Consider the following 13,412-nt stretch of genomic DNA (forward strand, 5'->3'; position numbering starts at 1 on the left):
TCTTTCTTTTAGTACCAATAAGTTGAAAATGGTTATCAATATGCATCCATGCAGGTTCATTACTTCTGGCCTTTAGATAGCTATGCTGTTAAAGAATTTGATAAAATATGGTGCAAAATCATCAATAAATCTGGAGGAAGGATTAGTGCAACTACCATTCCAATGATGTTTGGAAGGTAACACATTCAATGTGATGATTGTCATCATTGTTGCAAAGAGAAACATAATCTCTCTCTGGATATAAATTTATAATATGTGCATCCTGGAGCTTCATTGCATTTCCTTGTGCAATCCAATCATTTGGATATTAGGGATGGGTATTTTTGAATAATCGAAATATATATGAATATGACGATTTTCTAACTACTGTTTACACTATAATTGTTTAAAAGAAGCATAGTTAACATGCCTGTCATATGTCTGCTATTTACTGAAGTTGAGAAATTAATTAATAAAATTTTTTTAGTAGTAACCATGATGGGGTATAGCATCCAATATCTCTCCTCTCTCCTCTCTCCAGGTCAAGCTCTTGCTCTTGTATTTTAATGCAGGATACTATAAGACTGCATCCCTATAACAGGAAGGAAACGACTCCCATACTTGATCATTGCAACTGTACTCTCTCTATTACCATGGCTAATTCTAGGGCTGAAAGCATCTCTGAGGTCAGCCATGGCAGATGTTGTGATTGATGCAATGACCGCTGAGGCTGTACGGGTTGAGAGGTATTCAAATTTTCTCTAAATTTCCTGGTCCTCTGGATACGTGAGTATGGAGGCACCCAATGACTAGACTGTAAGAGAATCTTCCAGCAATATGTGGATGTACATGCACAGGATTTGGAACCACCGTTTGATAGTTCCTCATTGGAGGTCTCCCATTCCACCTTAGAACAAGATGAATTTGATATATCACATTAGTTTGTCTCTGAATATGGTAAATTTTCCTGAAAAAATATATATAGTAGATGGTGAGCTCCTAAGTGCAGCCACCAACTGATTTATGCCACCCCTAACATGTTTGCCCCATATACATGTATGATGGTTGGCCATGTTTATGGTCTCCCAGACAGTAATCTGACTTTGTCATTTATCTTAGAGTGATCTGGCTTGAAAATTTCTATTGCAGTTGACCAGAGAAGCCTTTACTGGAGATCTCCAATCCATGATTTTTAAAAACGAACCGGTCAGGGGCCCTGTTATCGGTTCGAACGGTCTCACCATTTGACCTGAACGGCCGGCCCATCTAGCTAAAGATGGCTACTCGGTTGTATAGTGGTTTCAATCTCTGAAATCAGCGTTTTATAGTTTGTACAACTCGATATTTTGGGGTAGTTTTTGAGGAATTCTTAGGCATCCTTGTACATAGACCCTAAGGATGACTAACCAGTGGCATGTAGGTAAATTTGGTATGCTGAGTGGTGATCACCATCTAGTAGTCCCTCCCTGTGTTATCCACCTATGCTAAAGACAACTAAACCAGATTGTAAGCATCCAACCTGTCAAATTGTTTTTGAATAGTCGGACTTTATACCAATAAAATTGATTTCAATATATGCTTAAGATCATCTGTTTAAGCTATGGATTATTGAGTTGGACTCATCACTCTACATGTTATCTGAATATGCTTCTTCACCACTGGCAGGCTTGCTTAAGGTCAAAATATGCTTTAGATCTTTCTCTTTCTCTCATACATTTAGCAAGAATTTTCTGTTGGTTTATCTTCGTAATCATGGGTACTTTTTCTTAAACGCATGGTTTTCAAAACCGGACCGAACCAGAAAAACCAGGAACTGGTCATCTGATCGGTTCTGTTTTCCCCATAAAAAGGATTTCTTTCCAAAACCATCGATTTTGGTCAGCGAACCACTGAACAGGTGATTAACCGGTCAAACCATTCAAACTGTTTTTTATTTTTTTGAATTTTCTTATTTTCTTGTCAGAACGGGCCAAGCATTCGATTCGAATGGTCAAACCGTTCAATCCGGTAACCAGACCCCTGACTGATTCGGTCACCGGGTCGGTTTTAAAAACCATGCTTAAACGTGATTATGTTTCTGGAAGAACAGACCAATGGCTTGGTTTTTCTTAGCCCATATCACCATTCCAAACCTCTCAACAGTCATGTTCTACTACTAGACTGAGTGCTTGCACTTGGAAGCATCTTTTCCGGGACTGCACGTGTTGTTGGATGGCTAGGATTCATGGTTGGAACATTCACTTACAATCACTACTTGAAATGCATGAAATTGAGAAGAATTCTCATGTCATTTGCCAAATAAAATTTTCTTTGCATTTGTTCTGTAATTAGGAATATAATTTTTTGACTCCAATTTCTTGATCACAAAATGCAATGCAGGTTGGCTGATGTTCTTCCGGCTACCTCAACTTTTTGATGTTGTCTTGGTATCTCGATCAAATCTTGCATTTGGCATATCGGATAATCTTATGGTACTTGGCGGATCTGCGCTTTCTGATGCAATAAATCAACTGAAGTATGTAAACTGTACATCTATAATTTTCTTTCTCCCTAGTTATGAAAATCATGGTTTAGTTAAAAGCATAATATGAATGATCTGCATTAATTTACGAAAATTTCTATGGTGCAGAAGTTTAATAGTCCATAAAAAATGCAAGTCATATGGACTGAAGTTAAGAAGGGGTTTTATGATCAAATCCCCGTAAAATTGTTCTCTTCAATTGAAAGTCTCTTGAATTGTTTCTTACATTTACCAAACTAAATGACCAAGGGAAAATGATGAACGATCAGTTATTTCTATTAAGTGGGTAAAAGGAAGTTAAAGGTCTTATTCATCTTGATTTTTTCCAAAACGATATTATATTGTTTTCTCCACATCTTGTGGGTCCTTTTTATAACTCTAGAATTGCACTTTCCTAGGGAATTTTATTCCTTTCTGAATTGGTTAACAGTAGATCCTAACTCCATAAAAATTTGATTAAAGGTTGATACTTCATACAAAAAACTTTTGTATTTTCTGGTTGCAAATCTTGAGTGTATTTTTGCTATTATTTCCAACCTTGTCACGAAAACCGAAAGTCCAGATGAAGCACTAGAGATGGCAAAGCTTATATTTACAAAAGTTTCCCAACAAGCAAATGATAAGCCAGCATTACGCTTGAAGATGTATTACTAATTTTTGAGGTGAAGGGATTAGAGATCCATCATATGGATAGTCGAACCCTACAGGTATGTTGGGTGAACTTTCAAAAAATTCCTCTCTCCTCATTTGGGAATCACGTTCCCTGTTTTACAAAATCTGCATTTTCAATGATCAATCTTGAACCATAAAGCAAACCAGATCTGAAATCAGAAGCAGGAGAGGGATATACCTAATATAGAGAAGCAGTATCTCCCAATGGAGGTGTTCACGCCCAAGGTAGAAACCAAAGACTACTCCCACTGAAAATGGCACAGTATAGGATGGAGTAGAATCAACAATGTTCTTCCAAAAAAACCGAACCCTTCACAAGAAATTATTGGAGGCAGTGAGCACACCTTCAAATCAGCCTTTCTCCCAAGACTGATATCAAGATCCAATCTTGATCACTCCTGCGAGAAAGAGGAAATCGAACTAGCAATAATGGTGGCCACAAGAAGGAGGCGGCAAAGAGAAAACAACTCAGTCTCGCTGGGTGCTGTGTTCTCTCTCTGAATTTTGAATGTGATTGATCTTCTATAGCTACCGCCCCCCTTCTCCTTTTATAACCTTAAAGTGATCAACTCCTAATCCCATTAGGAGTTGTTGATCCAAATCATATTTGGATCTGAATTCCCCTTAAGAGATAAGGATAGATCCTTATCTTATCTACAGATTAGATAAACCCTCTCTTAATCTGATTAGAGGATTCCAGATCTGAATCTATATTCAGATTTGGACTCTCTGAGTGGATAGGGTAAGACCCAATCCTATCTACTAATCTAATCTCAAATTTGCCCCTTTAATTAACTGATCAAATTAGCTCAGTTCGAAATGGGCTTAAGGCCCAATAAGAGTATGTGCTCACTTAGCCTTCTAAACTGCTGCCTAGTTGGGCTTCCTTGTATGGTGTGGGGCCTAAGCATTGATCTACACATCAGCCACAAGGGTTCGGCCCAACCTTTGTTACAAGACCTAGCCGAATTCACTAGAAAGCCCAATGAACCCCCTCAGCCCATCACATGGACTCTATGAGCCCAACACTTACACTGAGTGGTCCCTGGGCCAAGCCACCTTGTAACACCTAGGGACTGTGGGCAGATGCAAAATTAGCCCATCAGGTATTAGCGTCAATGGTCTTATACTTAACCTCTCAGCCCATAATGATCAAACACTACCCGACAAGAGAGGACCTCTCCCTCGGCTGCAAGGAACAATGTTGCACTCTCTTCTCACATGGATCCCGAGAATTAAAACATTTTTGAAAACAATTTGAAACCGTAACATATATGTACTTTTTATCTCATATAAAATATATTTTGCAAAACAAATCTCAACGATTGAAATCGATTGCCGGCATTCTTGGTTTCCATCAGAGAGAGTGCATCCCCGATCATTACCTTTGTCCGACAAAGGTGGTTGATCCTGTCACTATGATCACTCACTTAGATGAATTCTCAGACTGTCCCAACATACCCAGGTTTTGACCCCTTCTAAGGATCTCACTGGTTGACATATCAAAAACAACCCAATCTGACACTATGAGAAAAAGGGGAGTTGAATGTGGCTTTCAGCATGACTAGCCCTAACTACCTTCATGTGTATGAAAGCACTTGATTTCATGGTTAATGGTCAAGAGAGCTAGTGCACATCTGAAGTGCTGATTCTTGAGGTTCAAAGAAGGACAAAAGCCCAAATTGACTCCGCTATTTTGAGCTGAATAGTAAAACTAGCAGCTCAAAACATGAGTTTTTTTTCTACCTCAAGCATGTGACCAGTGTGAGATGGAGCATAAAATGCACTCACACCGAAAAAAAAAGTGTGTGTGAGATGGAGCATAAAATGCACTCACACCGAAAAAAAAAGTGTGTGTGAGATGGAGCATAAAATGCACTCACACAGAAAAAAAAGAAAAGAAAATGGTGAGATGGAGCATAAAATGCACTCACCCCTAGAAATAAGTAATGATGGTGACAGTTGAGGTCCAACAGGGCATACTAAGTTGAACTCTCATTAAGATAAAGTTACAGATGTGAAACTTAGTGTAATTTGATTATTAACTTTGACAATTAAGGAGCTTAATTATATATTGATTGGGAGTGAAGGCTGGACTTTAATGAAATTCGTATTCTCCTTTCCTTGAATCTTATACATATGTTAAATGGTAATTTACAAGAATAAGAGTTGAGCACTTACAACAGTTCCCCGACTACTCAATGCATTTCTATCTTAAAAAGTTCACTAGGTAAATAGTGAGAACAGAAGGGGGGAATGTTCAGTTTATGGATGATGTCTTTGTTGTTAGATAGTTTTGTATGCCCTTAGCTTCAATCAAAATTGATGTACTTTATGAGTTTATTGTAAACGAATAAAAGTACATATTTGATTCATGTTCCCTTGGTATGTTTTTGCGTAATACCCTTAAACTAGACACTTATTGAGACTCATTTTAGTTTAGAAAGTTCACAGCCAATGGGTCGGTCTGGGGAGACCAGGGTGAGACCCTAGGCACATACAGTGTGGGATTAATTGAATCTTTGAACTGGACCAGATTTCCAGTATTGCCCTGGACCTTGGAGATTGATGGGCAAAACTGGAAAGTTACACCCGACCCCTAGACTCGATTATGATACTGCACTAAGTGTCGGATCGGACTATCTTTGATGTACCAATCAGTGAGATCCTTAGCGGGGGTCAAAACCTGGGTATGTTGGGACAATCCGAGAATTCATCTGAGTGGGTGATCATAGTGACAGGATCAACCCCTTTGTCAGACAAAGGTAATGATCGGGGATGCACTCTCACTGTTGGAAACCAAGACTGCCGGCAGCCGATTTCAACCGTTGAAATTTGTTTTGCAAAGTATATTTTATATGAGATATAAAAGTATATATATTATGGTTTCTAAAATGTTTCCAAAAGGTTTTAATTCCCGGGATCCATATAAGTGGAGAGTGCAACACTATTCCTTGCAGCCGAGGGAGAGGTCCTCTCTTGTCGGGTAGTGTATGATCATTAAGGGCTGAGAGGTTAAGTGTAAGACCATTGAGGATAATACCTGATGGGCTAATCTTGCATCTGCCCACAGTCCCTGGGTGTTACAAGGTGGCTTGGCCCAGGGACCACTTAGGGTAAGTGTTGGGCCCATAGAGCCCATTTGATGGGTTTCACGGGGTGCACTGTCTTAACAGTGTATTCGACCAGGCCTTGTAACAAAGGCTGGTCTAAACCCATGTGGCTGATGTGTAGATCAATGCTTGGGTCCCATGCCATACAAGGAAGCCCAACTGAGCAGCAGTTAGGAAGGTTAAGTGAGCATATAAGCTTAATGGGCCTAAAGCCCATTCCGAACTGGGCTATTAATTTAGTTAATTAAAGGGGCGAATTCTGAGATGGATTAGCAGTTAGGATAGGGTCCTAATCCTATCCACTCAGAGAGTCCAGATCTGAATGTGATTTAGATCTAGAAACCTCCTAATAAGATTAGGATAAATCTAATCTAATCTGTAGATAAGATAAGGGTTTATCCTTATCACTAAAAGAGAAGGCTGATCCAAATATGATTTGGATAAGCACCTCCTAATGGGATTAGGAGCTGATCTTTTCAAGTTAACAAAAGGAAGGAGGGGGTAGCAGCCTTGAGAGAGAACAAGAAACACATCAGATCCTCTTTAGTGCTGAAATCAAGAAGAGAGAATTCTGCACCCTGCGAATACTCTCTTACCGCCTCCCTGCTCTTGCCGCCCAGTTTGCCAGTTTGATCTCCAGTTGTGGGAGAAGTCAAGATTGGATCTTGACATCAGTTCTTTGAGAAAGGATTGAAAAGGAAGTTGTGCTCACGTTCCATCCTGCTGTTTTCTTGTGAAGGACAGAGTTCTTGGGAAGAACACTGCTGATTCTGCTCCATCCTGCACTGCGCCATCTTCAGTGGGAGCAGTCTTTGGATCCTTCATTGGGCGTGAACACCTTCGTTGGGAGATATTATTTCTCCGTATCAGGTATTATTCTCTCCCATTCTTTTGGTTCAGAACTGGTTCAGTTTAAGGTTCAAGATTTATCCTTGAAAATATGATTTTCTAAATAGGGAATGTGATTCCCAGTTGAAGGGAGAGAAAAAAAAAATTGAAATTCGCCCCTTATTCCGCAATTTTTGGGCGTCCATGCGATGGATCTCTCATTCCCTTCAGTGGTATCAGAGCCACAGGTTCAAATCTTGAACCATTATGTTTCAGATCTGAACCTACGCAATTAGGGAGAAGGCATTCTACCCAATTTGCGCAGATTTGGTTTTGGGAAATTTGTTCCCAAAATAGATGGGCAATTAATCTAAAATTAATTTTAAATAAATCTGATTATTATTTAGAATTGTTCTTTATAACTTTCTTGATTTATGGGCTGTTCGTACAAGAGGAGATCGAATTCTTGGTTTGCGCAGGGAATCTGCGATTTTGCAGTTCTTGATTTATTTTTTGGGTCTATAAATATTTTTTTTTTATTTTCTAGACTCAATGTATAGGTATTCAATCTGATGTAATTATTAATAGAAATAGGATTTTTATTTATTGTATTTTGGATCGAAGTTGGCGGCGCAGAAAAGGAGATTTCGTAGATGAGAGAAATGCTATCTGCGATTTGCAGTTTGTGAAACTGCATTCTGTGATCTAACATCTGTTTTGCAAGAAGGATTGTGCGAACAACCCTGTTTGTCTGATTCTTGTATTTCCTGTTATCAGTATTTAAATTCAGATTATTTTCTTGAATTAAGGATTTAATTAAAAATCAAACCCTATACCCATTCGAACCAAGATTGGTTCAAAACTGTTTGGACCAATGCTAGGGTTTAATCAAGGCTGAAAGTCAGCCTTAATTTTCCACTAATGGGCTTAAGGATTGATATTTAATTAAATGGTTAATTCGGCCCAGCCTGTAAAGGCCCAGTTTTATGGAATTTTAACGGGCTTCCAACGGGCCTTACAGATAATTAATTGATTGGATCAATTTATCCCTGCATGTGATGTATGGATGTGTGATGTGTTGCGTACATGGGCCATAAGTACTTGGCCCATGCTCATTCGATAGTGGCTCTTGCGCACACCATGGATGAATGCACATCATTGCCATGGTGTCCCTTTTGGTCATGGGATGACTTCCCTCAGTGGTGGGCCCCACATCTCATCAAGAGGTTACGTGCGGAACCCTAGCCGATTGAAGGCCCACTGAAATCTAGCTTTATGAAAGTCAGTGGGAGCCACTTTGGTTTGACCTAAATCAAACTAGGGCGTAATTTTGTTCCCTCCAGCTAATATGAGTGCGTGTGATAGGGAGATTCATATGATGAACTCTCTAAAGGCCTTCCATCATTAGCATGAGGATGGGTCCTTCAGTAATGAGGAAACGCACCAGAAAATGGGCTATCCATTTGCTGTTGTGCTTGTCTGAGTGTTTCATAAGATGATAGGGGCGTCATAGACCGATGTGGGAGGGGCTTCACCAGAAAATGGGAACTCTCTCACGGTACCTTGGCGTTCACGAATATGATGGGTAAGCACTCACTAGACAGAAAGGTTTACCTGAAAACGGCTCTGAACCTTATCTGACAGAGGCCAAAGGGAAAACTCATATGATGAGTGGATGTGATCCTTCACAGAAAGGTGGTGGGGTTATGCAGCTGAAACAGTTGGCTCCATGCACCCTATGTGATTTCCCACATTTTCAGAGACAACCCGTAGTCTCCGTCACTAAGAGAGGAGGGAAATCTCAGAGACGAATAAATGGAAATGGATCATAGATTAAAATCCATATCTATGAAATGAACATCAATCAAATTAGGTTGTGGACTGATGTTTGCTCTTTTATCAGAAAATGGCAAACGAATCTTTTGCAAAACTACTTGATGACAACAAGTTGAAGGGCCCAAACTATGCTGATTGGTACAAGAACCTTATGCTGGTCCTAGCTTCTGAAAAGCTGGACAAAGTGGCAAAGAATCCTGCCCCGGAGCATCCGGGTGATAGGGCTTCTGAGGCCCAAAGGAGAGACTATCAAGAATGGGAGGAGAAAAACTCCCTTGCCCGGTGTTACATCATTGCCTCCTTTGGCAACCCGATACAAAGGTAGTTCGATCAGATTGAACTTGCCAAAGACATATTGGACATTCTCAGGACAATGTATGAAGAGCAGAATCGTTCTACTCGACAAAAGGTCTTGAAACAGTTCATGACCACACAAATGTCCAAGGGTCAACAAGTTCACGACCATTGTCTTCGGATGATGGGATACATCAACGAACTGGAGGCTCTTGGATCCGGGCTGGACCTTGCTACCCAGATAAATGCTATCCTTAACTCTTTGCCTCCTTCCTTTAATCCGTTCATCATGAACTATAACATGAACAAGCTGAATGTCAGCTTACAAGAGCTCAGCAATATGTTGCAAAGAGCTGAGGAACTGATTAGAAAGGATGAGCCTGTAGCCATGCTTGTTGAAGCTGGCAAGACAGGCAAGAGAAAGAGGAAGGCAAAGAAGCCTCAGAAGAAAGCCACTAAGAGCAAGAAGCAGAATAAAGACAAAGCATCGGATGCCTGTCATTTCTGCAAAAAGACCGGCCACTGGAAAAGGAACTGTCCTGCCTACCTGGAATCCAAGAAAGGTAACTTCGAAACTTGTGTTATAGAAACCAATTTGTTGGTAGCTTCTACTTCCTGGTGTGTTGACTCCGGGGATTCAAGGTAAGCAGAAGGCTAAGTGAAGGAGAAGTCACACTCTTCTTGGGGACTACTGCAATTGTTGCAGCCGCGACCATAGGAACCGTGGAATTAATTTTTAGAGAAGGAATAATTGTACTGAAAGACTGTCTTTATGTACAAAATTTAAGGAGAAATTTGATTTCTGTCTCAAAACTGTGTGCAGATGGTTATTCTATTTTCTTTAGTAATACGATTACTATTAAAAAAAACAATAGATTCATCGCATACGGGGAACTGGAGAACGGTCTCTATGTTCTACATCCTTCTCTAGAAACTAACATAACCGAAACTACGTCGGCTGAAATTCCTAAGAAGAGAGCTCATGATACAGTAAATCCCACGTGTCTGTGGCATTATCGACTTGGCCACATCGGTGTTGACCGAATCACAAGGTTGGTAAAGGATGGTCCATTGGATTTTCTAACTGTAGAAGATCTTCCCACTTGTGAGCCTTGCCTACAAGGCAAGATGACGAAACGACCATTTAACGGTAAGCCTGAAAGATGTACGGGCACACTTGACCTAATACATACTGATGTATGTGGTCCCCTGAGTGTTAGGACACGAAATCAACACGTGTATTTCATCACCTTCACAGATGATTTTTCACGATACGGTTACGTGTACCTAATGAGACAAATCTAAATCCTTTGAAAAGTTCAAAGAGTTTAGACAAGATGTCGAGAAATAGTTAGGGAGAGAAATTAAGGCCCTTCGATTAGATCGAGGTGGTGAGTATCGCTCTTACGAATTCAGGGACTATTTAAAGGACAATGGGATAGTATCACAATTAGCTCCTCCTACTACACCACAACTTAACGGTGTTTCGGAGAGGAGGAATAGGACCTTATTGGATATGGTCCAGTCACTTCTCATACACTCAGAGTTACCCACATCCTTTTGGGGTTACAAATTAGAGACTGTGATTTGTGCTGAATCGGGTTCCAACCAAATCGATTCCAGATACTCCATATGAACTTTGGACCGGAAAGAAACCAAGTGTTAGACATTTGAAGATTTGCGGTTGTCCAGCACACGTTAAAAGAACGAGTGCAGACAAGTTGGAATCCAAGACCAGTCGTTGCCTATTTGTAGGCTACCCAAAAAGCTCTGTAGGTTACCTATTCTATGACCCAAGTGAGCAGAAAGTGTTCTGCAGTCGTAATGCGCAATTCTTGGAAACTGACTATATCCTGGACGCCCATCGTCAGGAAGTTGTTCTTGATGAGGAGAGCTCAGGAGCAGTGGGAGATGTCCCACAAGTTCCAGGTAGTGACCAACCTAGAAGATCCACTCGGGTATCCAGGCCACCAGTCCGTTATGGTTATGACCAGGATAGTTACCTGGTGGAAACCTTGACTAGTGAGGAAGATCCCGTGACTTACACAGTAGCTATGTTGGACATAGATTCCCAGAAGTGGGTGGAGGCCATGAGAGCAGAGATGGACTCAATGGAGACCAATGGAGTCTAGACTCTAGTAGATCCGCCCTCCGGGGTAAAAGCAATCGGTTGCAAATGGATTTACACGAAGAAGAAAGGCCCCGATGGTAAGGTTGAGACCTTCAAGGCTCGTCTACTGGTGAAAGGGTACACTCAGAAATAGGGCATCGATTATGAGGAAACCTTTTCGCCTGTGGCCATGCTAAAATCCATTAGGATCCTGCTAGCTGTAGCAACATACTATGATTATGAGATTTGGCAGATGGATGTCAAAACTGCATTCCTGAATGGAGATCTTACTGAAGATATCTATATGCAGCAGCCGCAAGGCTTCATTGCTGCAAGTCAGGAAAACATGGTATGTAAACTTAATAGATCCATTTATGGACTTAAGCAAGCTTCTAGAAGTTGGAACATTCGTTTGCATTCTGCCGTCAAATCGTCTGACTTCGAGCAAAATCCGGATGAACCCTGTGTTTACAGGAAGTACAGTGGAGATAAGGTTACCTTCTTGGTTCTGTATGTAGATGACATTCTACTCATTGGGAATGATGTAGGTATGTTAACTACGGTGAAAATATGGTTATCACAGCAATTCTCCTTGAAAGATCTTGGAGAAGCCTCCTATATAATGGGTCTTCGACTCTATAGAGATAGATCGAAGCGGATAATAGGATTATCCCAATCTGCTTATATTGACAAAATAGTCAAGACATACAGCATGGAAAACTCCAAGAAAGGAAATGTTCCTTTCAGGCATGGAGTCACTCTCTCCAAGAAGATGTCTCCCAAGACTTCTGAGGAGATTGATGGCATGAAAGACATTGCCTATGCCTCTGTAGTAGGGAGCATCCTGTATTCCATGCTGTGCACTCATCCTGACATAGCTCAGGCAGTGAGTGTAGTAAGCAGATTTCAGGCCAACCCAGGGCAGGAGCATTGGACTGCTATGAAAAACATACTTAAGTACCTTCGAAAGACAAAAGAGTTTTGTCTAGTATTCGACGGTAGCTCACTACAGATCCAAGGGTATACAGATGCCGATTTCCAGTCAGACCCAGATGATAGAAAGTCTACATCTGGATATGTTTTCACGATACTATCGTGTGTTGTTTCCTGAGTGTTAGCAAACAGGGGTCCTAAGTTGCAAATTAATAGTCCACAACCCAAACCGAACGCTTTGCCGTAAGTGATGCTGCCTTATGAGTGAAGGTGTTCATTCATGAATTTGGAATTCAGCACATCACCCGTTCCATTGTTGTATGAGAACACTGGACCTACGGGAGGATGATAGTAAGAGGTAGCATCAGCGGAGAATGTGGTAGACCCATTGACTAAGCCACTGACACAGAAAGTGTTTATGAAACACGTGGAAAGCATGGGACTCCGGATAGTACCTTATTGGACCTAAGTGCAAGTGGGAGCTGTTAGAAAGTTTTGTATGCCCTTAGCTTCAATCAAAATTGATGTACTTTATGAGTTTAATGTAAATGAATAAAAATACGTATTGGATTCATGTTCCCTTAGTATGTTTCTGTGTAATACCCTTAAACTGGACACTTATTGAGACTCGTGTTAGTTTAGAAAGTCCACAGCCAGTGGGTCGGTCTGGGGAGACCTATCCTGACAAGGTTGACACTGTGGTGCCATCAAGTCGGTTGGGGTGGCTTGTCTCAGCTACCGGGGTGAGACCCTAAGCACATACAGTGTGGGATTAATTGAATATTTGAACTGGACCAGATTTCCAGTATTGCCCTGGACCTTGGAGATTGACGGGCAAAACTGGAAAGTTACACCTGACCCCTAGACTCGATTATGATATTGCACTAGGTGACGGATCGGGGTGTCTTTGATGTACCAATCAGTGAGATCCTTAGCGGGGGTCAAAACCTGGGTATGTTGGGACAATCCGAGAATTTATCTGAGTGGGTGATCATAGTGACAGGATCAGCCCCTTTGTCGGACAAAGGTAATGATCGGGGATGCACTCTCACTGTTGGAAACCAAGACTGCCGGCAACCGATTTCAGCCGTTGAAATTTGTTTTGCAAAGTATATTTTATATGAGA

General features: G+C 40.9%; 2 long non-coding RNA genes across 2 annotated transcripts in view; one reads left to right on the forward strand and one right to left on the reverse strand.

Moving 5' to 3' along the window:
* The first annotated feature begins 520 nt into the window (after window positions 1-520).
* LOC148874342 (uncharacterized) lies at window positions 521-2,811 on the forward strand. Its single transcript, XR_016105331.1, has 2 exons — window positions 521-725; window positions 2,359-2,811. It is a non-coding gene; the product is annotated as an uncharacterized LOC148874342 (long non-coding RNA).
* Window positions 2,249-13,412, reverse strand: part of LOC148874343 (uncharacterized) — a 54,392-nt gene continuing 43,228 nt past the window's right edge. The window contains exon 2 of the long non-coding RNA XR_016105330.1: window positions 2,249-2,472. This is a non-coding gene — a long non-coding RNA (uncharacterized LOC148874343). The remainder of the gene's footprint in view (window positions 2,473-13,412) is intronic.

Source organism: Nelumbo lutea, chromosome 1, assembly GCF_056320005.1.
Source record: "Nelumbo lutea isolate HS-2025 chromosome 1, American lotus-T2T, whole genome shotgun sequence".
Lineage (NCBI taxonomy): Eukaryota > Viridiplantae > Streptophyta > Magnoliopsida > Proteales > Nelumbonaceae > Nelumbo > Nelumbo lutea.